We start from the raw sequence: 25,255 nt of genomic DNA, 5'->3' as shown, positions 1-25,255 counted from the left end.
CTACCCCAGAGCAGAAATGTGCCTTCAGTCTTACTCAACAATAGTATTAATTATTGAAATGGGTAAAACCCAGATGTTGCATTTCATAGGAATGGCATCATGCAGATGTGCTCAGATATTTTGCTTTCATGTGTGACTTTAAAAATTAAGTGTTGACGAATCCCTTTTGATTCATGTTAGACAGATCACAGTTTGTAAGGAATCAGTAAGTAGTTGTGTAACTAATACTTTGGAAAGCATTCGGCAAATAGCTTTGTCTGTTTCAGAATCACAAGTTGGTCAGATTAGGCTCATTTACACTTTAGAACCAATTTGTTCTGCACAGTCTAATGGGAAAAATTTATAGTATCATTTGAGCTGTTCCAAAATAGAGCACTCATGATTTTCTGTTTTATTCTCTTGGGCAACTGTTGGATATTTTATTTCAACCATGTAATTTATATCTGGGAATGTCTCCAAATAAAGCTAAGATGAAAATGAGAACCTGTTATTAATGTTACATATTGCATTAATAGCTGATTACATACCCCAATCTCATGTTTTACAGAAAGTCACTGGTGTCTTCAAATACATGTTATATGGTTTAAAATGTCATGGTTATTTGTTGTATAATATGTATTTAAAAAAAAGGAATATCTATCTATATATATATATACTATATATTAACTATATATATACACACACACACACACACACACATATATGTGTGTGTGTGTGTGTGTGGGGCGATGGGGTCCAACGTCGCCCCGTCATATGCAAATGCCTTTATGGCTAAACTTGAAGAACAGCATGTATATTGCAATGTAGACTACACCAGGCATGTGATTGCCTGGTGGCGCTACATTGACGATATTTTTTTGCTGTGGGGGGGTGATGCTGAGTCCCTGTCGCGGTTTCACGTTTTTTTGCAAACGATGCATCCTTCAATCTCATTCACATTGTCTTGTGATTTTGAGAAGATACAATTCTTAGATGTGCTTGTTTATAGGAATTCCATGAATGGGATAGAGACATCAGTATATACAAAACCCACCGACCGTAACCAGATTCTCCATTTCCATAGCAACCATCCACCACATACAAAAAATTCTATACCTATTAGCCAATTGATGAGGGTTGACAAAATTGTCAGCAACACTGAAGAAAGGGCGAGACAACGTCAATTAATGTGCAAAAAATTTAGGGATAGGGGATACCCTGGGAAAGTGCTTCAAATGGCACAAAAGAAGATTGCGAGCAATGTAACACAACAGACAGGCAGGAAGAATACAGATTTGGCTAACAAACGTATTCCGTTTGTATCTGAATTTAGTAATTCCAGCGACAACATAGGGAAAGTCTTACGCCGCCATTGGCACATTCTAAGCAAAGCTTATCCCCAAATAGGAGAATTTGTGGCTCCTCCAGTCATGTCATACAGAAGGGGTAAAACTATCGGTGGTATGGTCACTTCGTCTGAGGTTAAAACGTAATTCAAGCGGAGTGATGCCTTCCTAGGAAGGAGAAAACTAGGGTTGTATCCCTGTTTGGGATGTGTACAATGTTCACATGTCATTAAAGGAGAAGCTTTTATACACCCCAGTTCGGGTGAAAAGATATCATTGAGAGGACATTTTACTTGTGTGTCCAAATATGTGATATATGCGTTGACTTGCCCATGTGGTTTCATATACATTGGGGAAACCACACAGATGGTCAAGTCACGCACATCTCAACACAAATCCTCTATCAATTTGGGAAACATGAGGCTACCTGTCTCCAAACATTTCCTAGAGGCTGGCCATGTAGCAGACCAATTAAAATACATGGTTCTGGAGGGAATTCCACCCCTCAAATTTGGAGGCAATAGGGAATTAAAATTAAAGCAAAGGGAGGTGTGGTGGATTCACAGGTTGAAGACACTGACACCATCCGGGTTAAATAGGGACTATGATCTGTATTTATTTCTGTGATACAATGTAGCAGCATGACATGAAGTAGGTGTGTTAGATTTGATTTTTGAATTCCCAGAGGTGAATTGCTTATGACTCTATGTAACAACAGGGATGGCAGAGAATGGGTTAAAAATGCTGACAGCTAATGAGCCTGATGTCATTTCCTGTTGAGATGTTTAAATGTTTGGCATGTGTTACTGACATTATCCTGTTATGGTTGAGAAAGGGCACGCTGCAGGCCCGAAACGTCGCAGGCGGAGAGATGTTCTGCCACTAACAGGTCATGTAATGAACTTTTAACTTAAATACACTTTTTTCACTTTTTGATACAACGAGTGCTGCCTTTTTTCTTGTCTACTCTATATATATAAAATATATATATATATATAATATATATATATATATATAAAATATATATATATATATATATATATATATATATATATATATACAATTACAAGAGTCCTCAGCACTCAACCCATTATAAATATATTTAAGGCAGAGACATTTTGTGCATACTGCTACTGAAAAATGCCTTACCCTTTAAACAAAAAGGGATTGTTTGTCCATATATTGCAATATATTTAAGCTGGCCAACTACGTCAAAGTGGTCACAGCCTCGCTGCACCCCGCCTAATGGTTTTAAAAACTAGTGGTGAGCACAACTTTCCCTTGTTTATATATATATATATATATATATATATATATATATATATATATATATATATATATATATATATATATATATATATATATATATACATATATATATAATTCTCCAATGAGTATCAGCACTCCAAGGCAATATAGAATAGTGAGGGGTGCACGGTAATTTTTGCATACACCAATAGTTTCCAAACCAGCACTCCCTTTAGTGAAAAAATTTAATTTTTATTATTACATAGTATCTATTATAGTATATATATATATATATATATTCTTAAAAATGCAAGCAGAATTAAAAATCATGCCCGTTGAAACAATTTTTACAAATTTATGTTTTTTAGGACTAGAGTAAGAAGTGTTCGTTACATCTGACTGCATATTTCAACCAAAGTATTTCTGGTAAGTTAAATTAGATTTTATATTAGTATTAGTTATGGGATCTGTTATCCGGAAACCCGTTATAAAGAAACTCCGAATTACGGAATGGCTGTCTCCCATAGACTCCATTATAATGAAATAATCCAAATTTTTTAAAAAGTTTTAAAATTGATTTCCTTTTTCTCTGTAATAATAAAACAGTACCTTGTACTTGATCCCAACTTAGACTGCATGTTACTGAAGTTTTTATTCTTAAAAATTTAATTTGCAATTGCCAAACTAGCAAAGCATGGGTCTGTGAAACATACCTCCCCAAATCTTATTAAGCTCATTACAGTAAGTAAGCCAAATTACCACTTCGACAGCCCATAGGCTCTAAACTACATTGTGGTTGCTTTCAGTCAGTACATTTTGCTGATAACATTCAGTGGCCAATGAAGCAGTAGAGCAAGTATCTCATCATCCATATGCTTTGTGCATTGTGACTAACATGGTGCAGTTCTCTAATTCTCTAGCATTGATATCATTCTTACAAAAATATATTGACAAAGCTTGACTTAAAATGTTCTATAATGAATTAAACTTTGTTTCATGCCCAATAAATCTATTCCTGGTTTAAAGGCATCTACAAAACAAGCAATATTCTGAAAATTAAACATCCTTAGTATACATACACCAAAGTAAGCAATGAAATGGAAATATACTTATCTTGTTCAAAGGAGCAGAAAAACTGAATAAGAAAATTACTGTTTTAGTTCGTATTTTTTTATTACTAATCAATAGATTTGTTAAAACATGGTTAAAGGGAAGAAGAAGCAAACTATAATCCTGTAATTATTCATACTGCTTTGTCTGTCTCTCTGTCTGTCAACCTTATTACAGCCAAAATATTGGCCAGATTCAGTTCAGTGAGAAAAAGTTTTCAAATGGTTTATGGAAAGTCATGTATGCGATTTAATTTGAGTAGAAAAAAACTTTTCTCCTAATTCACTTTCGTTTTTCCCCATAGACATCAATAGAGTTTTCATGTGATAAATAGTGAGAAAAAATTTTCTGAATTGAATTCAATTTGACTCTCGTCCATGACTTTTCACATGATAAAACTTTTTCTCACTTAATTGAATGTGACTCATATATGGGATATCAGGAATATATCTAATACACACAAGTTGCTGCACTGATTATAGTGCAGATGATAGCATATTTATGAAATGTAATAAGAGCAGACTTTATATCTGTATTTTTTTTTCAGACCCAGTCCCCAGTTTTTTTAAATTAAATGGTAACCTTGATATATCATCAATCTATCTATTTGTCTATCTGCCTATCTATCTGAATTACCACACAGGCACAGATGAGCTGACATATTATCAGTACAGATAATACCTATTTTACAAGTCTTCTCATATTACTATTTCAAAGATTTTATATTAATGAAAACACGTTAACTATTTTTACTATCCAACACTACTTTTATTGATTTGATATCTGCAACCAAACCTGCCTGAAGTCTTGAAGTAGAGCATACTTATGTACACATATTTATACAAATCTATCTATACACACACACACACACACACACACACACACACACACACACACACACACACACACATACACACACACACACACACACATCAATACTAACTGAAGCCCTTAAGATCATAATATCCTCACAACTTTCCCTAGTAAAAGGTTACCAGATCATGTGAAATGGTTACTTGAACAAGTCAAGTGTCTACATTCACATAACTGAAATGACAACTGTTAAGATTCAAAATGCAAGGTGCTTGTGTTTGAAGGTCAAGGAGATTTTAATTGAGAAAATATGGATTATATGCAATAGAGGCAAATTCCATACCAAGATACAAAGTAGAGTGGTCTTAATTCTGATGGTACAAAATAAAAATAATAAAATTAAAGGATTATGATAATTTTTTAAGAAATAAAATGGCAACTGAGTGAATAGAGGATATACTTGAACCACAAGTTTGTCTCAGAGTTTCTAATGTTCAGCAAGGCAATTTGGCAGTACACCAGTAGTGCAAGGTGGTATTACTGAAATTTGCTTAAGCTAGCAGCTGGGCAAGATCATGAATTTTATAAGATGATTAATCTATTTAACATAATAACTCGGAATAGGCTTGGTTACTACTTACAGGTTTAGCAGTCCAATACAACTACTAATACAAGTGCCGACTCACGTGTGTGTCTAGGGGTATGAAAAGAATCTCCAGGCTCATAATATTATACAAAAATAAAGATTATTTATTGCTGTGTCAAATAAGCATAAATGGTAAATACAGGTTCAAGGTGAATGAAATAGATATACAGGGAGTCAGCATATATGTTAATCTCTGCTCCTCCCCCCTGGACTTTTTTATGCACCTTTGACCTGGGAATATCACTCTTTCAGAAGAGGTGGCATTTGAAGTTTTACAGCTCCAACAGTTGTTTATGCTTAAAACAAAAGCATGCAGCCCCCTGGCAATGCAAGTTAGCTATTTAACTACAATGACCCAACTGTGTGCATACTTGTGTCATATTATTACATTGCCTATTTTATATTTATATAGAGAGAGAGAGAGAGAGAGAGAGAGAGAGAGAGAGAGAGAGAGAGAGAGAGAGAGAGAGAGAGAGAGAGAGAGCAGTCCATGAAAGCACTCGATCACCATCCAGTGTGTATCAAAAAGTTATTTATTGGTGCATGGTGTATGGTATGTGCTTTCATGGACTGCTCTGAATATTTTTGGATAGCACCCAGCAAGTGATATATATATACAGTATATATATATACAGATAACATATACATATCCTTCTTGAAGGTGAATGTTTAGACTTCAGAGTTCAAAACACTCAGCTTGGATATTCAACATCCATGCCATCTTTTACAATTTTATTTAAAAGAGTAAAATGAACCTGTTAGTTTCTTTCTACATTTGTTCTTTTTTCAAGAACAACTTTTTAGGATTTGTAATGTATTTATGGTATATGCAATATGTTTCAAGGTTTGTTGACCAATTTTTGCATTTCACGAGTGCAGTTAGAACTTCATCATGTGCATATGTCTTACTTCATTTAATTTTAATTTTTAATCAGTCTTTTCTAAACACCAAAAATCTTGGGAATATTTTTATTGCATGGTTTAACATAAGAGATTGGATTAATTTAAAATCTTGCTCTTGGTAATTTCAAGCTTTTGTAGTTCTACTTAAAGTGCATCTCTTGTTATAATTGTTTGCTGGGTGAAAATATTTAGATATTTGACATGAAGAACCAGGAAGCACATCGGAGACTGTAAAAATTATTACTTACATGAATACAAAATATATTTCTTAGAAACAGAAAAATATCATCATATGGTTATAATGGATTTTTCTTGATGTAGTCTAAATCCATGCACTAGTGGGTAGAAGGCAGAGGTGGTATTACCAAGGCTACCACTTACGTCACAATGTAGCAGTGGCTTATCAGTAGGCTAATAGCTTTTTGCTAGTCAGAAGCTCATGCCAATGATTTGTTTTGCCAGCTCTACAACCTAACACAGGCCAATCACAAGCAGTATAAGACCTACATATAGTAGTATTGAAGGCTATAAATATTGTAGATCGAATCTTTGAGTGATATATGCTACTAAACCATCAGGCATAAGAGACACAAAATTGGTTGCATTCTTTGGCTGATAAATTACTGGTTCTGCTGATTTAGCAACAAATTAATATGTGAACAATGAATTATCTTAGCAGAGATTACAAACATAGGTTTTATGTGTAAAAAATGTTATTAATGATTTATGGGGAATGAAATAAAATTCGCAAAAAGCAAAACAAATTGCAAAAATAAGAATAAAAAATTGTGATGTAAAATTTTTCCTTAAACTGTTATTACATTGTGAATTTGAATTGAGCATTGCAAATTTGAATTATGTATTTGCCCACTTTTAAGAAGTGCTTGAAGGTGTCATAATCTTTTAGAGAAAATATAACTTTTTTAGTAATATGTTTTATTACATTCACTGCGCACTGGCGCAAACTATAAAGTTTGCAAACCTTCTTCCACTGTTGGAAGTGATCGCTAAACATTTTCCGGGTTCTAAAAAGCTATATTAAATTGCGCAAAGGAAAATTTATTTGCATAAATGCATAACTTTTTTGCATTGTGAATATTTTTTCTGTTACCGACTTTTATTACATTCCATAAACAAAAAGAACACCAAGAGCCCCAATAGTGTAATATGTATTGGTAAGGGATAATGAAATAAGAGTAGATAACATATACTCACAAACCAGGGTTACCAATAGGCAACCACTGTAAAGGCAGGTGGGGAGATTGTCCTGACCCCACTCAGGATTAAGAAGTCGCTCTCTGTAGATAGAAAAAGGGTATCAACCCTCCACCCAGGGTGGATTTAGTATTGTATAAAAAGAACAGAGGCGCCAAAAGAATAAAAAGATATAAGCGAGTTAAAAAACAAAAACTTGGTAATCAGAGGAGGCAGTAGTGGACTTACCTCCTCCAAGCAGACACAAAACAACTGTAATTAAGCAGTCAAAATTTATTAACGAACGCCAAATATCTTTTTATACATTATTACATTCCATGTTAATTGTAAGATATTCATGACTTAAATTTTTAGAAAACTTGTTCCTAACAACTAAAGATTTTTTTCTACTTGTCTACTTCTTAGAACTAATTAACTTTTTGTTAAATTGTTTTTATAATTTAGACAGTGGTATAGCAAAAAAAAATTAAATTGGCCATGTTTATGTATTTTTTGTGGTCATTTGCAATATCTATTTAACGCCTGTCAGGATGGCAATTTTAAATGCCGTCTGGTTTCTAGGACTTAATTATGTTAACAGTCACACAGGAGTTTGGAAGCTAGAATGGTAGATGTATGCTAAAAGGAACTAATCTTAAAGCTAAGCAAGGAAAAACAGGAAAGGTGATAAAACTAAAGCCTTGGGGGGAAATGTAATCAATAGCTGTAAATGGAAAAAAAAATTACACAAATAATAAAAGTTTAAAAGTTTGCATTTCACAATGTAATATTCTTCATTAGACTTGCTTCATTGCAAATTGTAATAGTGCATTGCACTTTTAAGGCATGCTTGAAGGTGGTATAATCTTTTGAAGCAAACAACTACTTTTTCAGTAAGAAGTATTGTTACATAACCTGTGCACTGGTAAAAAAATTTCTACTGTCAGAAGTGGTCACTAAATAGTTCCAGGTTCAGAAAAGCAATATTAAATTAATGCAAAGGAAAATGTGTTCAAACTAATTTTTCTTGTTTAAACAAAAGCATAATTTTTCACATTGTGAATATTTTTCCATTACCAACTTTTTACCACATTACCCTGTTATATTATTTGACCAGAAAAAATTTGAGGCTTAATAAATTGGCCCCTTAATGCTTCTACATTGTTTTGGGATACTAAACTGGCAGAATTTATTTTTTACTAGGAGCCTTAGGTTTGTATATACTGTATTTATGTTCATTCATATTAATCAATGGACACATAGTTGCTCCAACAAGAAAGCCGTATCCAAAGCCTCTAATTAAATAGAGCTCTCTGGTAGATACTATTGAGACATCTGCAAACATTTTTTTGGACACAAGACCAGTCATATTTTTGTTATGCTTTTTTTTTACATTTTAAAAAAAGCAATGACACTTTATCTTTAAACCCCAGACCTGATGTAATCTCAATTCCTCCATATGAATAAATCAGGACCATGAAATAGCATGAATATATTTATATAACATCATATAATATTTCCATAACAAATTCAGTATCTAACTGGCAGATTAAAGTGGACCTGTCACCCAGACACAAAATCAGTATAATAAAAGTCCTTTTCAAATTAAACATGAAATCCAATTTCTATTTTTTATGAAAGTATTCATAGCTGTTGTAAGCTCATTTAAAAATCCCAGCTGTCAATCAAATATTATCTGCCACTCCTCTATGCCCTGGGCATAGTGGCGGGGCAGCCAATTACTTTCACTTTCCATTCAGCACTTCCTAGATGTCACCGCTCTCCACATATTCCCCCATTCTCTTTACCATATAATTGTGTACCAGATGGACATCAGGTCCCACATTTTGGTAAACAAACAAGATTCTGAGATGATGCAAGGCTTGCCTTAATAACAGTGTCCACAGAATGGCTGCTGCCTGCTTGCTATAATTATGAATTCCCAGACTGAAGGGAGCAAGATTCAAATAATTTAAATAGTGTAATTAAAGTTCATTTTGCTTGACTAATGTGATAAAATAGGATTTTGAATATTTTTTTAGGGTGAAAGGTCCCTGGGGTGACAGCTAGTGGGTCTGTCTCTTAATCCCTCTAGGCTTTTAAACTAATACTGCTGGTCCTGACCTATGTGTGGTCAATTAGATTGCTCTTATTTGGGATAGATAGTATATTGGAACATGTAGTATATCAGGGGTCATACATGAATGTGATCGCAAGTGTAGGTGCTCTAAAATGGAAACAATGGAGAACTCATAATCACACAATGTTTGAAGGTACTTGCCTCTAAACACACTCCTGCACTTCCACACGGTTGTCCATATGTGTCCATCCTGTCTCTTCTGATAAATGGTGTGCATCTATGTCTATTGACACTAGGAAATCCTAGCCCTGTTCTTAATATATTTGAATAAAAAGCATATTAATGTGTTTCAATAACACATTTTCTTTATAAAAGACATTGGTGCTATTTGCTTGCAAATCTGCAATTGTTAGATGGCTTTAGGGAATCAAGCAAATTAATGCATAAGAGATTTTTCATGTAAGCAAAACAGAGAACATTTTTATATATTACCTGGATTAATTCTGTAGTCTGTATAGGTCATTTTACCTCTGTAAGAAATTTACAAATATAGACAATTATGTGATATTAGATTTCCTTAAAATAACCAGGAAAAAAAAAGTTCACCATGTGTAGTGATTTCACCCATATCATTCTGTGTGGTTTATAAACTAGTTCTATAGTAGGGCTGTAATTAAGACAAATAAGATTGTTGTTCTCTTTACTTTCATGGGAAAACAGGTTTTTTTTCAAAACACATCAGTTAAAAGTGCTGCTCCAGCAGAATTCTGCACTGAAATTCATTTTTCAAAAGAGCAAACAGATTTTTTTATATTAAATTTTGAAATCTGACATGGGGCTAGACATCTTGTCAGTTTCCCAACTGCCACCAGTCATGTGACTTGTGCTTTCATAAACTTCAGTCACTCTTTACTGCTGTACTGCAAGTTGGAGTGATATCACCCCCCTCCCTTTCCCCCCAGCAGCCTAACAACAGAACAATGGGAAGGTAACCAGATAACAGCTCCCTAGCACAAAATAACAGCTCCCTGGTAGATCTAAGAACAACACTCACTAGTAAAAGCCAAGTCCCACTGAGATTGATCTGTTACAGATTGATCTGTTACATAAAGTAGGAGAAATAACAGCCTGCCAGAAAGTAGTTCCATCCTAAAGTGCAGGCACAAGTCACATGACTGGGGCAGCTGGGAAACTGTTTAGATTTCAAAATTGAATATAAAAAAATCTGTTTGCTCTTTTGAGAATTGGATTAATGTGTAGAATTCTGCTGGAGCAGCACTATTAACTGATGCGTTTTGAAAAAAAACATGTTTTCACATGACAGTATCCCTTTAAGGAAAATATTAAATCAATGCCTTTGTAGCTTTCTCTTCCTAGACTATACTTTGTAAACCTTGGTTTTATGGGTTTATTGAACAGTAAATCAACATTACTCTACTGCCACAGTTTCCTATGAATCTATGAAGTATGAGCTTTCATGTGAAATAAATGAGACTGCGGTGAAGTAGGGCACATCTAGAGTGCAACTTGCAAATTGAATTAGGATATTCCATTTCTGTAGAAGCATATTTTGTGACGTGAGATAAAAGATGAATTCAAGAACTCAATTTTCTGTAGTTTGCACTTGGACACATTTGTATTCTGAAACCTGAAATCTGTTTAACTTCCAAAGGCAGCAGGTAAACACTGGAGCCAGTAGACTGTTAAATATTTTTATTGTATTCATTTTTAATAAATATTGGAGAGACTTACAGTATATGATAATTATGGCTTATATACTTAAAATCTGTATATTTTTTACTACCACGGTCTTTCCTTCGAGACTTCAGTGTTTAGTGACCAGATCAGATTTTGATAGAAGTGAAAGTGATAAGTGGTATTGTGTTTGATGATACAGTAGGCATGTGTGTATTGCAACCAGAAAATAAGTAGAAAGTGGCAGTGAATGTCTGCATAAATTTACTATATAGTGGGGCATATTTATTATAGATCCAAGTGGGGAATATACAAAGACTTGGATAATTTTTTTACATCTGTATCTTTTTGCATCTATAAAAGATGCTAAATGACAATAAATCAGCCACACTGTAATTATTAATTGTTAGATACTGATACTACTAAAGCATGAATCCAGCCTTATATTTGAGTATTGTGGGAGACTGAGTGCAAAAAGTACTACAGTTGTGACTTTCAACATACCAAGTGCATGGGGATGATTGATCAATTATCAAACTGGGGAATTCAGGAGAATTCCCAACAATTCAATCCAGTTTCCCCATTTAGCAAAACTTTTTAACTAATTGCTAAATTTGTCAAACCTGATACCTGTATCAGTTTGTCAGAGTGTGTTTGACAGTCTGAGCACTATTTTTATATGTGGAAAGATAGGAAAGCCCTCAGTACCTATCACCCATCTGAATCTTGACTCTACAATTTTTATAGCAATTGGGGAGAAAGGATTTGGAAAATTTAAATATTTCAAGCAAGTAAAATAAATTGTTATAAACATTATACGTAAATAAATGTCTAAAAAAATCAAAGGCTGATAAATCAACTTGTATATTTCATGCTTGTTGCGCTTTGTTAATTTATTAATTTTCTTTCAAATACAAATGATTTAAGCATACCTTTGATTCTTGGCAAACTTTCACCAAGTAAGCATTTTTTTGTCTGCCTTTTTTCACTTAGAAAATCTTCTCAGTAGGAAGTCTATTGCTTTGAAATTGCTTTTCTGGGCTTGTGCTGCAATTTATGACCTTTCATAGCGGGCAAACTTGTGCATCCTTGAAATATAAATTGTTGTGTTGTCTAAAGCATATTCTTGTGTTTTTTTCTGTTGTTTATTATGCTGTCAATTGAATCTGTAATTGTCACATTATATTCAGAGGCTTCTGCTCAGTGTTACTTGAGTCATCGCAATATTATGCCATTCATTCTGCTTTTCTTTGCAAGCCAGTACACTAGGTACCTATAATAGGTTGCTGAACATCCTTAAAGAGGAAATTTGTTCGTAATGTGTTTTGTCTATGTTTGCCTTTTTTTTAGCACAATTGTCTTTTTCATAGACCAAAGTCTAATTAAGTCTTTAAATGGAACTAAAATTCAGTAATGTACACAAATGGACTGTATTGCCTATTCGGCTGTTAATATCCAAAAGCTGTATATATATATTGTGGATGAAATGCAGGTTGCTGTGCCTGCTTATCAGACTTGTGCTGACAAGATGCCTATTCATTATGGTGGCCATTTGCCAGGAGATTGTGGACAATGTGCTGTAAACGTCCTTCAAGTGCCTCTCTTTTTATAAGTTTAGCTGGAACATTCAGAAATTCAGAGAAAGGATTTATAAATAGGAGAAATAATGTTTACCCAACATGACATAATTAAATACAAATATATCTTCCAGAAAGATGTTTACTAGTTAGTTTTAAATATATTGTAAAGCAATTTCCCTGTTTAAAGGGATACTGTCATGGGAAAATGGTTTTTTTTCAAAACAGATCAGTTAATAGTGCTACTCCAGCAGACCTCTGCACTGAAATACAATTCTCAAAAGAGCAAACAGGTTTTTTTGTATTCAATTTTGAAATCTGACATGGGGCTAGACATTATGTCAGTTTCCCAGCTGCCCCCAGTCATGTGACTTGTGCCTGCACTTTAGGATGGAACTACTTTCTGGCAGGCTGTTATCTCTCCAGCTTAATGTAACTGAATCAGTCTCAGTGGGACTTGGCTTTTACGAATGAGTGTTGTTCTTAGATCTACCAGGAAGCTGTTATCTTGTGTTAGGGAGCTGCTATCTGGTTACCTTCCCATTGCTCTTTTGTTAGGCTGCTGGGGGGGGGGGGCAGTACAGCAGTAAAGAGTGACTGAAGTTTATCAGAGCACAAGTCACATGACTGGGGGCAGCTGGGAAACTGATAATATGTCTAGCCCCATGTCAGATTTCAAAATTGAATATAAAAAAATCTGTTTGCCCTGCTGAAGCAGCACTTTTAACTGATGTGTTTTGAAAAAAAACCTGTTTTCCCATGAAAGTAAAGAGAACAACAATCTTATTTGTCTTAGTTACAGCCCTACTATAGAACTAGTTTATAAACCACACAGAATGATATGGGTGAAATCACTACACATGGTGAACTTTTAACTGATGTGTTTTGAAAATAAACATGTTTTCCCATGACAGTATCCCTTTAAGTTTTTAATTTAATTGCTTTTTCACTGTAATAACAACATAAAACACTGTATTTCATTTTAACTTGGGCATCATTATTGTAGTCTATCTTTTCCTTTACCAAGCATTCTGGATATCAGATCCCATACTTGTAATATGATTTCACATAAGTTGGAAATGTGGAGGAGGTTTGTAAGGGTCAGTCTTAGCAGATTGCTGCTGTCTTTGGAAAAACATGTTTTAAAAGACTTCTGTACCCCAAGTGCATCTTTAGTACAAATTGTGTGCAAGTTGTGTCTAGAATTTTCAGTGTGAAGCCTTTGTTCATATCATCAATGGGATCCAATTAACTGGATGTACTTTAAGTCTGGTATGCCAATTGGTGCAACCCACTGTTGATACTGTTGATGCTGTTAATAGGCCTAGAGTGGTGGGAAGTCCAGGATTTAACAGCATCAATAGGCACCATTCATTAAAAGAGGTAGATTTGGTATCTTAATGAATTGTGTCAATATGCACTCTCCATTGCGTCCACAATTCATAATTTACCCCTTAAAGCCAGTGGCGTAACTAGAGTGCGCCAGGCCCCCTGCAAAAAAAAAACTTAAGAGTGGCCCAGTGCACTCCCATCCTCCCAAATCCCTGCCAACTTACTGCTCCACTTTCCACCCATTCCCCCTCCTGTGCTGGCTTGTGCCCCCCTTCCCCACCGCTGTTAGCTATAGAGAAACCAGGTCTGCTTTCTCTATAGTTATGCCACTGCTCAAAGCTGAAGGCCGAGTAACAAAAAGTAATAAGAATTAAGGTAAATAATTATGAACTGACCCCTTAACATGTCCACTAGACAAACTAGGTAAGGCCTCCAATATTCACCAAGGAGCAGTGGAGATTTAGTACTAATAGATGTATTATAGATATATTGATTTCTCTTGTTTTTTATCTAAAAGACATTTTTAAAAATGTAGGCTAAATGTGTACTTTACACTTAACTAAGATAAGAAAAATAACTTGTGAGTATCTAGAACCTAATATTTAACAAAGTAAGATGCTTTTATTAGTTGACATGTAGTGATGAGCAAAAATGTTCGCCAGGTTTCACCACAAAAAACATGCCCATAGACTCCAAAAGGTGAAAAATATTGTCACAAATTTTCGGCAAAGCAAAATGATTCACCATTTACTATTATGTGCAATCAGTGTTTTAGGAGAGCAAAAATTAATGGATCTTTTGCATACATTTAGTAGAGTTGAATAAATGAAATAGTTCCCATTTGTGTAGTTATATTTATAAACAGCATAACGTTAACATAAATAATTGCCTTTTTCCTATTATTTTAATTTAAAATATGCTATTGCACCAGTTGTAAAGTAGTTGAAGAGATCTCTACTGTTACCCCAAGGAGTTCCAACAAATTATATTATATTTGACAAGCTGAAAAAGAAAAATAGACATGAAATATTTGTTCAAATAATGCCTTGTGCATTCAGCTGTGAGATAGATCTCACCACTCTGAGACATACTAGTGCATTGTGATGAAATGGTCCTCAGCTTGAGTGCTTTCTGATAAAGTACATTTGTGACAACCTCTATTTAGCTCCTGAAAGCTGCAGTTTCTAACCAAGAAGTCTAAATGTTGCTGAAGCTATTTTTTAATGCTATTCATAAAAAAGTTGACACCTCATTGTGTAAAAAAGAGCCATTTTAATGTATGCCAAAAATAACACAAATGGACTGGTGTCATTCCAGCTCACAACTGATTATTCCCTTTTATACAGCATATTTTATCTTTTTAAGGTTATGCAAGGTGGACTGCACAAGTGAAAACTTTTTTCATTTTACTCATGCCCTGAGTTTAACTCAGTAGGCAATGTTGGCTCAGCATGACTCAACTATTATGATGTAAGTTTAAATATAGGGGCAGATTTATCAAGGGTCTACTTTTTCAGATCATGATATCTTCCAGTTGTAAAAGACACATCTGCTATCGACTTCTATATGGCCTCGGCAGGTTTGAGATTAAGTATTTTTTTATTCTGACTTTTAGCAGTCTCTGGGTATAATTAATCTCGAAAAATGTGAGTTTTTTTTCACGAAAAAATGTTGTTTCCCCCTCCAACCAGAATAAATCTGACTTTAGTAAGTAACCCACTTAATGTATTTTATCACATAACCCCCTTATCTCATATGACTCATATACCTTATTATTTCTTTAGTAATAGTTTTGCTTTAACTAGTGACTTCTTAGACACATAGATACAGTCATATAAAAAAGTTTGCAAACCCCTCTTAATTCTTTGGAGTTTTGTTTATCATTGGCTGAGCTTTCAAAGTAGCAAAGACGTTTTAATATATAACATGCCTTATGGAAACAGTAGTATTTCAGCAGTGACATAAAGTCTATTGGATTAACAGAGAATATGCAATATGCTTCATAACAATAGACAGGTGCATACATGTGGGCATCCCAAAAGAGATTTTACATCAATACTTAGTTGAGCCTCCTTTTGCAAATGTAACAGCTCTAGGTCATTGTCTTGTTGGAATATCCAACTACTGCAAAACTTCAACTTTGTGAATGATGCTTGAACATTATCCTGAAGAATTTGTTGATATTGGGTTGTATTCATCCAACCAATGATAAATCTGGAATAGGGTCTCAAAATAAAAAATAATGATAACTCACCACACAAAGGAAGTGGCCCAGGTGTACCACCCTGAGCCTTCAGCATGGGGAGCAGACAAAACTGAAAAAACCTTAAGAGCAGGCACTCAATAAAGGCAAAACTTCCACCAGGCAGATACATTCAAAGTGAAGAGTTTATCGTATCCACAGCCTTACGCATTTCGTGTAATAAACACTTAATCATAGGCTGAATTCATCCAACCCTCAACTTAAACAAGGGTCACAGTCCCTGAACTAGTCACACACCCCCTACATCATGATGGAACCTCCACCAAATTTGACAGTAGGTAGCAGGTGTTTTTCTTGGAATGCGGTGTTCTTCTCTATTTGTTATGACTAAATAACTAAATTATTTTCCAGAAATGACTGTGCCTTGTTTAAATGAGCTTTTGCATACAACAAGATCTTTGGAGGTGATCTTTGGGTTGGGTTGTAACATTTCTCACAAGCCTCCGCATATGCCGCTCCTGTATTTTTCCTGGCCTGCCAGACCTGGGTTTTACAGCAACTGTGCCTATGGCCTTCCATTTCCTGATTCCATTCCTTACAGTTGAAACTGACAGTTTAAACTTCTGAGATAGATTTTGTAGCCTTCCCCTAAACCATGATACTGAACAATCTTTGTTTTCAGATTTTTTTGAGAGTTGCTTTGAGGATCCCATGCTGTCACTCTTCAGAGGAGAGCCAAACAAAAGCACAATTTGTAACTGGCCACCTTAAAAACTGTTTCTCATGATTGGACACACTGGTCTGTGAAGTTCAAGGCTTAACGAGCTTATCCAACCAAATTGGTGTTGCCAGTAATAAGTATTGAGCAGTTGCATGCATTAAATTTATCAAAACTACAAGGGTACATACATTTTTTCAAAGACATTTGATTTAATTACATACAACTGAATTCTGCTTCACAAAAAATCTTTGTTCAGAAAACACCCCAGTACTCAGATGTTCCTGGGAAATGAAAGACATACCACTGTTATGTTTTTTGTTGAAAATGGAGTAAATTATTATGCAGGCTGAGAGGGGTTCCCAAACTTTTTCATATGACTGTAGCTATAGTGGCTTCTGTGAGGGGAACCATGTTTCACCAAAGGTCTAATTTATCAAATAATAATTCTGAATTGTTTTCAGAATGGTGTCTTCCTAAAATAAAGTAGCCTCTAAAATAGTAATCTAGATTAGAATGCTATAAAAAAAAATCTTGAAATGCAAACAACTCAACCATGCTTTTTGGCATTAATGCATGCAAATGCCACTCCTGCTGCAAACAAGCCAGATAGAGTAGTGGTCATTTGTCAGCAAGTACAGTAAAAAAATGCTAAACACTATTTGTGAAATAGAATTATTAAATTTCCACTACAGCTTTGAAGATGTTTTATATTTGCAAAGGTTCCCCTCTCATTATTTGTTAAAACCATTTGCTAAAACCCTGGAAATAATTGGATAATTAATTCCCAAAAGGCACTGCTGTATATGAGCATTATAAGCTTAATTTATTGATTACCTATGACTGTGTATGTATATGCACTGTTAGCATAGTAGTAGAACAGGTTCACAAATCTTTTTTTCGACAGATGCCCATAAGTTAGAAATCTTTTCTGCTCTAACTTTTTGTTTGTGTTAAATAAAGAATTGCAGTTGAAACATACATTTTAAAGTAACTGGAGAAATACTTTATAAAATCTGAATCAATTTAAATATTAACTAGATTGATGATTGGGAATACACTCATCTTTTGAAAGTTTCATGCATTTTTTAGTAAAATATATTTATGAAATTCATGACTTTATTTATTAGATTTGACAGTTCTTGTCTGTGACTCAAGTTTGAATAGCAAGAATCTAAAAAAAATGAATTCAAGCCTTAACTTTTAGCCTTTTTGCATAACACTAGATATTTGATATTCTTAATATTTGTTTCTCGGTAAGCTTTTATCTGTTTCTCTCTGTTTGTGCATAATGCAAATGTCAAGGTTAGCAGAATAAACATCCCTTTGCAGAGCAGAAATCTGAAAACCATGTGTGATCTACGTGCCTCACCTGATTGTAGAATTACTACTCCCATTATCCGCCAAGTATTTTCCAGTTAGAGGTTGCAGATCACTATTTTGGAAGCTGAAGCCTGATAGATTGTTCGCTGTTTGAGGTCAACAACAAGGCTATGGGTTTAGGCAGTTTTAGGTCAACAGCAGTTACAGGGCTATGGTTTTATTCAGTTTTTAAGCTGTTTTAGATAAACAGTTACAAGGCTATGGTTTTAAGCAGTTTCAAAGCTCTGATTGTATTTCTATTGAACTGAAACTTTTCTACAGGTGGAATAGATTGTTGGATTTAGTGTACACATTATTGTTTTATATATGTGTGTCGGGTGCTTAAATTTAGCTCATTTACTATTTTAACTAGTTGCCTTTATGTTAAAATGAAGCCACCTTATAATTTAATAGTTTGTTTTTTTTCCTTGTTTGCCATTACGGGTACAGGTATGGGACCTGTTATCCAGGATGCTCAGGACCTGAGGCTTTCTGGATAACAAAACTTTTCATAATTTATAGCTTCATAAGTTAAGTCTTAGTTTGGTTTATGTGCAAGGTACTGTTTTATTCTTACAAAGGAAAAAGCAAAAGGAAATCATTTTTAAAAATTTGGAGTATTTGTATAAATTGGAGTCTATGGTAGACACGTTTTCATAATTCAGATCTTTCTGGATAATGGGTTTCCGGATGATGGGTCCTATACTTCAACAGTTAGGATCAGTTAAATGGAAACCCATTATCCAGAAAGCTTGGCATTACAGAAAGACCATCTCTCATAGGGTTAGATTTATTGAAAAGAGAGTTAGAGATCTCCACAGTCCTCTAGAGTGAAATTCCACCACTCTCCATTCATTTCTATGGGATTTTGAAAGACGTATTTATCAAAGGATGAACTTTCACTTTCACCCATTGATAAATACTCTTTTAAAAATCCCATAGAAATGATTGGAAAGTGGTGGAAATTCACTCTAGAGTACTGTGGTGATCTCTAACTTGACTTTTTGATAAATATACCCCATCTACTCTATTTTTAACAAATGCTTTACATTTTTAAAAATAATTTCCTTTTTTCTCTCTATTACTAAAACAGTATCTTGTACTTGAGCCCAGCTTAGAAATAATCAATTCTTATTGGAGGCCAAACAGTCTTAGTGGGTTTATTACATGTTTAAATGTTTTTAGCGGACATAAAGTATGGTGAAATTATAGAAAGATCCCTTATTGAGAAAAATCCCAGGTTCTGGATAATAGGTCCCATACCTGTATTATTTAAAAGAATGAAGCATGGGATATTTATCAGACTGCTGTAAAAGCATTTAATATTATTATTGTTATTTCTAGTCCACCAACCTTTTATATAAGTATTAGACTTTATTGATGTGCTGACTAGTGATGGGCAAATTGGACCCGTTTCGCTTTGCAGAAAATTCAAGAAAGGGCAGCAATTTGGCAAAATGCATTGAAGTCTATAGGCAGCAAATTTTTTTTGACGCAAAAATTTTTTAAGGCACGATAACAGTCTATGGTCATCATTTTTGCTACGAAGCTTGGCAAAAAAAATTCACTCATCACTAGTGATGGGTGTATCTGATCCTGTTTGGTTCAGCAAAAATTTGCAAAGTGGCAACAATTCACCAAAATGCATTGAAGTCTCTGGGTAACAACTATTTTTTTGACACGTGTCAAATTGCATGACAAATTTTTGAAGTGCAATAATTTTTTTTACCCATTAGAGTCTATGGGTATCATTTCGCTCATCACTAGTGTTGACTAGATTGTTACAGTATATGTGAACATTTGAGTTCCTTTGCTAACAAAGGTTCCATAAAAGAATCATGAGGCGTATAAGCCTATGTTTGCAATAGCTGTCAGTTTAATTGGTTAGGGAGCAATTAAAGATTTTCTTGAAATAAGTATTAGTCCATTTAGGGCAGATTTAGTAAGGGTCGAATTTAAAATTTGAATGTTAGATTTTTTTTATGGTCAAAACACTCAAATTTGAATTGTGAATTATCCAAACTCAATTTGAGTTTTATGAAACTCTGCCCCTTTAAAAATTCTAATTAGACCACCTAAAACCTGCCGAGTTCATGTATAAGTCAATGGGAGAGGCCCAGTGACCATTTTTATGCTGTTAGTAGCCTTCCTGACCTTCGAGTTTTCTTCAGAGAAAAAACTCGATTCGAGTTTAGTCAAATTCAAATCGAACTCAATTAGAGTAGTCAAGTCTGGAATATTCGTCCAAGTTTTAGATATTCAATTTTTTTTTTATATCAATAACCCCCCATTTGAATTTTGAGTAAAACCAAATTTGATAGAGTTCAAAAAAGCTCACATGAATTCAAATTTGAACCTTAATAAATGTGCCTCTTTTCCAGCTGTGGGTGATGTTTCTGATATAAAAATCACCATTCTTTTCTCAATCAGGTGTTTCCCCCCCGCTCTTGATGCTAATTGTCTGGCAAAATGTTCTCTCAGTAATGTCTTATGTCAGACTATATGGGGGTTATTTATCAAAGTCAGAATTTATCTCAATATTTTTTGCTATAAACTCAGATCAAATCCGCTCTGGTTTTTTGCACTTATTTAATATTACATTTTCCAAAAATTTGCTTTGCAGGAAAAAATCTAATTTTCTGGGTTTTTTCCGGATTTTTCACCCGAAAACTTAGATTTTTGCCTTAAAATACAGATTTTTGCCCGAAAACTCTGAAAACTTTAGGGTATTGCACGAAACCCAGCACACATCAAAACATTTTTGGGACTTCTCCCATTGACTTATATGCAACCTCGACAGGTCTAAGATGCCAGATTTTCAGACTTTTCCATTCTCGGGGGTTTAATAAAACTTTTTAAAAGTCAGATTTTATAGAAAAAAAAACACAAATGATACTTGATTTTTGCATTATTTATCACCATACATATATAAGTATTTATTTAGCTGGCCTAGCTTTGCAAGTGAAAATTTTAGCACAGTTCACTTTATTTCTTGCTCACAATGCAGAATTGCTAACAAAAATTCCAGAGTAACTATGTTCACCAAAACAATTTCTTGCAATGCAACTTGCTCTTGATTCACCAAGATGTTTAATAAACAAAGTACTTGCAGTGGGCCTTCTCTGCATGCCAGAATGTACAGTTGTAACAATTTGAAGGCTCAAATGCACCGGTACATCCATGAGCTTAGTTGCATCAATACCAGGTTTGAAACGTAATATATATATATATATTATATATATATATTATACCAATACTTTGTAAATGATGCCTTAGCTAGTGCAGAACAGTTCGACTGCACAAAAAAAAAACATTTTTTTGTATTACTCACTATTCTGTTAATTTTATCATACAGAAAATATCTCATAAAAGAAATCAATAATATATTATTTTAGCATATAGAAAATATGCATATCCATTTAGTTTACTTTAGTTTCATTTTCCAACCTGGATTTCTGGCCTTCAGAGGAATAGTCTATTCGATAGATAGATAGATAGATAGATAGATAGATAGATTTTGAATAGATTTTGTTAAACTCAGTGGGTTTAGCCAAAAATCCAAGACCTAAGTCAGATGAAATTATATCTCTGCCACTGGCCCAATTATTACCTTCGACACATGCAATGCCTGCATATATTTTGATGTGACTGCATTTGCGGCTGTGGTCATGAATATAGACTTTTTTAGTTTTTTTTAGTTTTCTCACATTTTACCACTTATCCAAGTGGCTTCTTCAATTGAAGAATTGAAGTATTTCATTAAATGGAGTCTATGAGAAACAGCTTTCCTACAATTTAGATCTTTCTGGATAACAGGTTTCAGTTGAAGAAGCCACATGGATGAGTGGTAAAACATATTCACGAAAACCATGAAAGTCCAGTTGCTTTATGCTTGTTTCTTCTTAATACTGTACTTTGGAGCTTTAAAAAATGCTTTCAATTTCCTGCTACAAATATCCTTTATTTGCATGACTTAAATCATAAGAAAAGTTGCAGATAAAAGTGTAAAAAGGTGTCATGTTCAAACAACTAAAAATGCAAACTTTCTTTTTTTATTTGACTGGAGCATGCAACTTGTTATATTTAATTATGCAAAAGGTGGCACTCCGGTAAAAAGAAGAGGTGGTTTATTGGAAAAGGTCACAAACCAACAACAGCTGAGCATCCGGTTCACTATAATGGAGCCACCACAAATTGAACATACAGAGATTGAGTCTTGAGCGGCCAATACACCCTTGTTCCACTTTATTATATTAAATCTCTCTATGAGTTCTCTGAAGTACTTCTGCTTGAAATTACCAAAAGCGAAAATTCCAAGCTTTTCATCCCACGCAAGAAAGAACACTGTCACCTTCTCAATCATATTCTGACACAAATGACTTAATGCTTGTTGTTTTGCTGAAGTAAAGTATGCTATTAATGGAAATAGCATCTTAATTCACATACTATGACAAAAACGGTACATTTATTGATTAACGAAATACAAACAAATGAGCTTTGCAGACACTTGCAGTTGTGTATTAAACATGGGTCTTGAGACTGTCTTTACAATAATGTAATTATAAAAAAGGCAGTGATGTGTTGAAGAAATGTGAACTATATGCATGCTTCTATCGTATGACACACTCAGCATCTCTTATTTTTTGCCTGGGTGATAGATAGCTCCTCGGGGCAGGTAATAAAACACTCTGAAATGTTCTGCATTGATTCAAATTACTGACTGCTATGTTTCCGAGTGACATGCAGATGCCCCCATGGTTCCAGGCATTTGCCATTCAAATAACTTGTTTTATATTTAAAGGCGAACTAAACCCCGTTAACCAAAAGCTCCCCTAAACTCTCTTGCATTGCCCTCCTCTCCCTCCCCGCGATGTGCATTCGTTTAAAAAAAAAACTTTAAAAAAATCTGTCCTTTAAATGCAGAGAAGTGCAGTTGGGCTCCCAGTCACTTTGCGCATGTGCAGTTGAAGCCAGTTTCTGATTCGGCCTAACTACGCATGCTCCCGCATGAAACACCGGATTTAAAAATTAGATAAAAATAAGAGTGGGCAGAATTTCACTCTATCGGACTGTGGTGATCTCTAACTTCACTCTTTGATAAATATACCCCATAGTGTTTTATATACATTTATAAAAAAATTTTTTAAATATAATTTGTAGGGGTTAACATCAAAGAAATCTTTTACCCTTTCATGAACAAAACATTTCTTTTCAACAATGAATCCTAATCACCTCGGTTGCTACACTATATAAAACAAAACTTCTGAATTGGATTAAAATGTATAACATACTTCAAGCTAAATACTATTAAAGTATACAACTCTAAAAGATGTGAATCAGTGTGGTTGTGGTGGAAGCACATCCAAGCATTGACATATGTTCTGTCGGTTTCTACTTTTTTTTGACAAACAGTTGATTCTGTCTTTTAAAATTTTTGCAACCTGTATATGACTGAATTTAGCATTTATTTAAATACATTGTAAAGGTATTATAAAGCTCCAAATACGTAAAGGCCTTCTCCCATAGACTCCATTTTATCAAAGTAATCCAGATTCTCTGTTAAAATAAAACAGTACTTTGTACTTGATCCAAACAAAGGTATAATTAATCCTTACTAGAAGCAAAACCAGCCTATTGGGTTTATTAAGGGGTAGATTTATTAAGGGTCAAATTGAAAATTTGAATTCTCAAATTTTCAAAACCCCCATTTTTGATTCGAATTTTAATTTAGAGATTTATCAAACCTTGGCCCTTTAAAAACTTTAATTTGACTATTCACCACCCAAAACCTGCCAAGTTCATGTACAGTATAAGTCAATGTGAGAGAACCAGGGACCCGTTTGAACATGTTACTAAACTTAATGACATTCAAGTTTTCTTCTGAGAAAAAACTCAATTCGAGTTTAGTCGAATTTGTTTTGAATTCAATTAAAATTTTCAGGTCGGTAATATTAGTTTGAGTTTAAGATATTCAATATTTTTATTAAATAACCCCCCAACCGAATTTCGAGTGTAGTCGAATTTATTCTAGTTAAAAATAATTCACAAGAAGTTGAAATTCAACCACTGATAAATGTTTACATGGTGTAAGGGTTTACCCTGGTGGTCTAGCAGGGACTAGGGCCCGGCGTGGACATCCACCGTGGGGACGCCCGCAGCCCTAGTCCTTTCTCCTCAAGCGCCTGGTTCTTTATGGCGCACGTGGCTGTGCACTTCCGGGTTGACGTGCCAGCCACGTGACGTCATCTCGCCGAGTGGCGCGAAATTAAAATATTTAAAGGGACTTCTGACTCAAAATCATTGCCCGTTGTAGGTTCTATTTGCTAGTATCCTGGGTGTGCTTATATTGTGTTTGATTCCTGGTTTTGATCCCTGCCTGTCTGATTACTCTGAACTCTGCTAATCCTGACTCCTGCCTGCCGATTCTACCGGTATTGACCCTTGCCTGTCTGACCTTGCTTGCTTGAACTTTGCCTGCATCGACCCGACCTTTCTGACCTTGCCTGCACCGACCCTGTCTGTATGACCTTGCTTGAACTCTGCCTGCACCGACCCCGGCTTGCCTGACTACGCTTTGTCTATTTCAAGTACTGTTCCTTCAGTCCAAAAACCTAGACAACGATCATGCCCCTTTGCTCGTCCAGAACTTTTGCTTGGCTCCTCTCTTATTAAGACCTGGTAGCATCTGATTAGCGGAGGGCTCCTCCCGAAGTGAAAGGCGGCTGCGACAGGTGGAAGCAGAGTCGAGACCAAGGAGCCTAGCACTTGTTCTGGATTTAGGGTGCTGATCTTGACACATGGCTTTCTAGTATACTTTCTAGTAGACTTAGCCACAAAACCCCAGGTTCCCTAGCACAAAGTTTTTAAAAATGTTTTATGATTTTCATTATTTTGTACCTAAGCAACAAAGAGGATATATTCACATGAATTCCAAATAATAAATTGGCAAAAAGCTATTCCAGTTCCCATACCTGTTCTACTATGTTACGTGACATCAATTATATACCATTCTGTTGCAACACAAAACCAAGAACATTTGCTTTATCTAC

The 25,255-nt window shown here is 34.7% G+C and overlaps 1 protein-coding gene across 3 annotated transcripts in view; it reads left to right on the top strand.

Moving 5' to 3' along the window:
- The window catches only part of LOC108713136 (synaptotagmin-1), a 305,972-nt gene that overhangs the window by 57,974 nt on the left and 222,743 nt on the right, over window positions 1-25,255 (top strand). For 2 of the 3 annotated variants that reach the window (XM_018255925.2, XM_018255926.2), the window contains exon 3: window positions 2,942-2,999. The exons of the other annotated variant lie outside the window; for it this stretch is intronic. The gene's annotated coding sequence lies outside the window, so the exon portion shown is untranslated. The remainder of the gene's footprint in view (window positions 1-2,941; window positions 3,000-25,255) is intronic. 3 annotated transcript variants of the gene reach the window in all.

Source organism: Xenopus laevis, chromosome 3S, assembly GCF_017654675.1.
Source record: "Xenopus laevis strain J_2021 chromosome 3S, Xenopus_laevis_v10.1, whole genome shotgun sequence".
Lineage (NCBI taxonomy): Eukaryota > Metazoa > Chordata > Amphibia > Anura > Pipidae > Xenopus > Xenopus laevis.
Note: the sequence above shows the minus strand (reverse complement) of the source record. Positions and strands in the feature narration are given on the sequence as shown.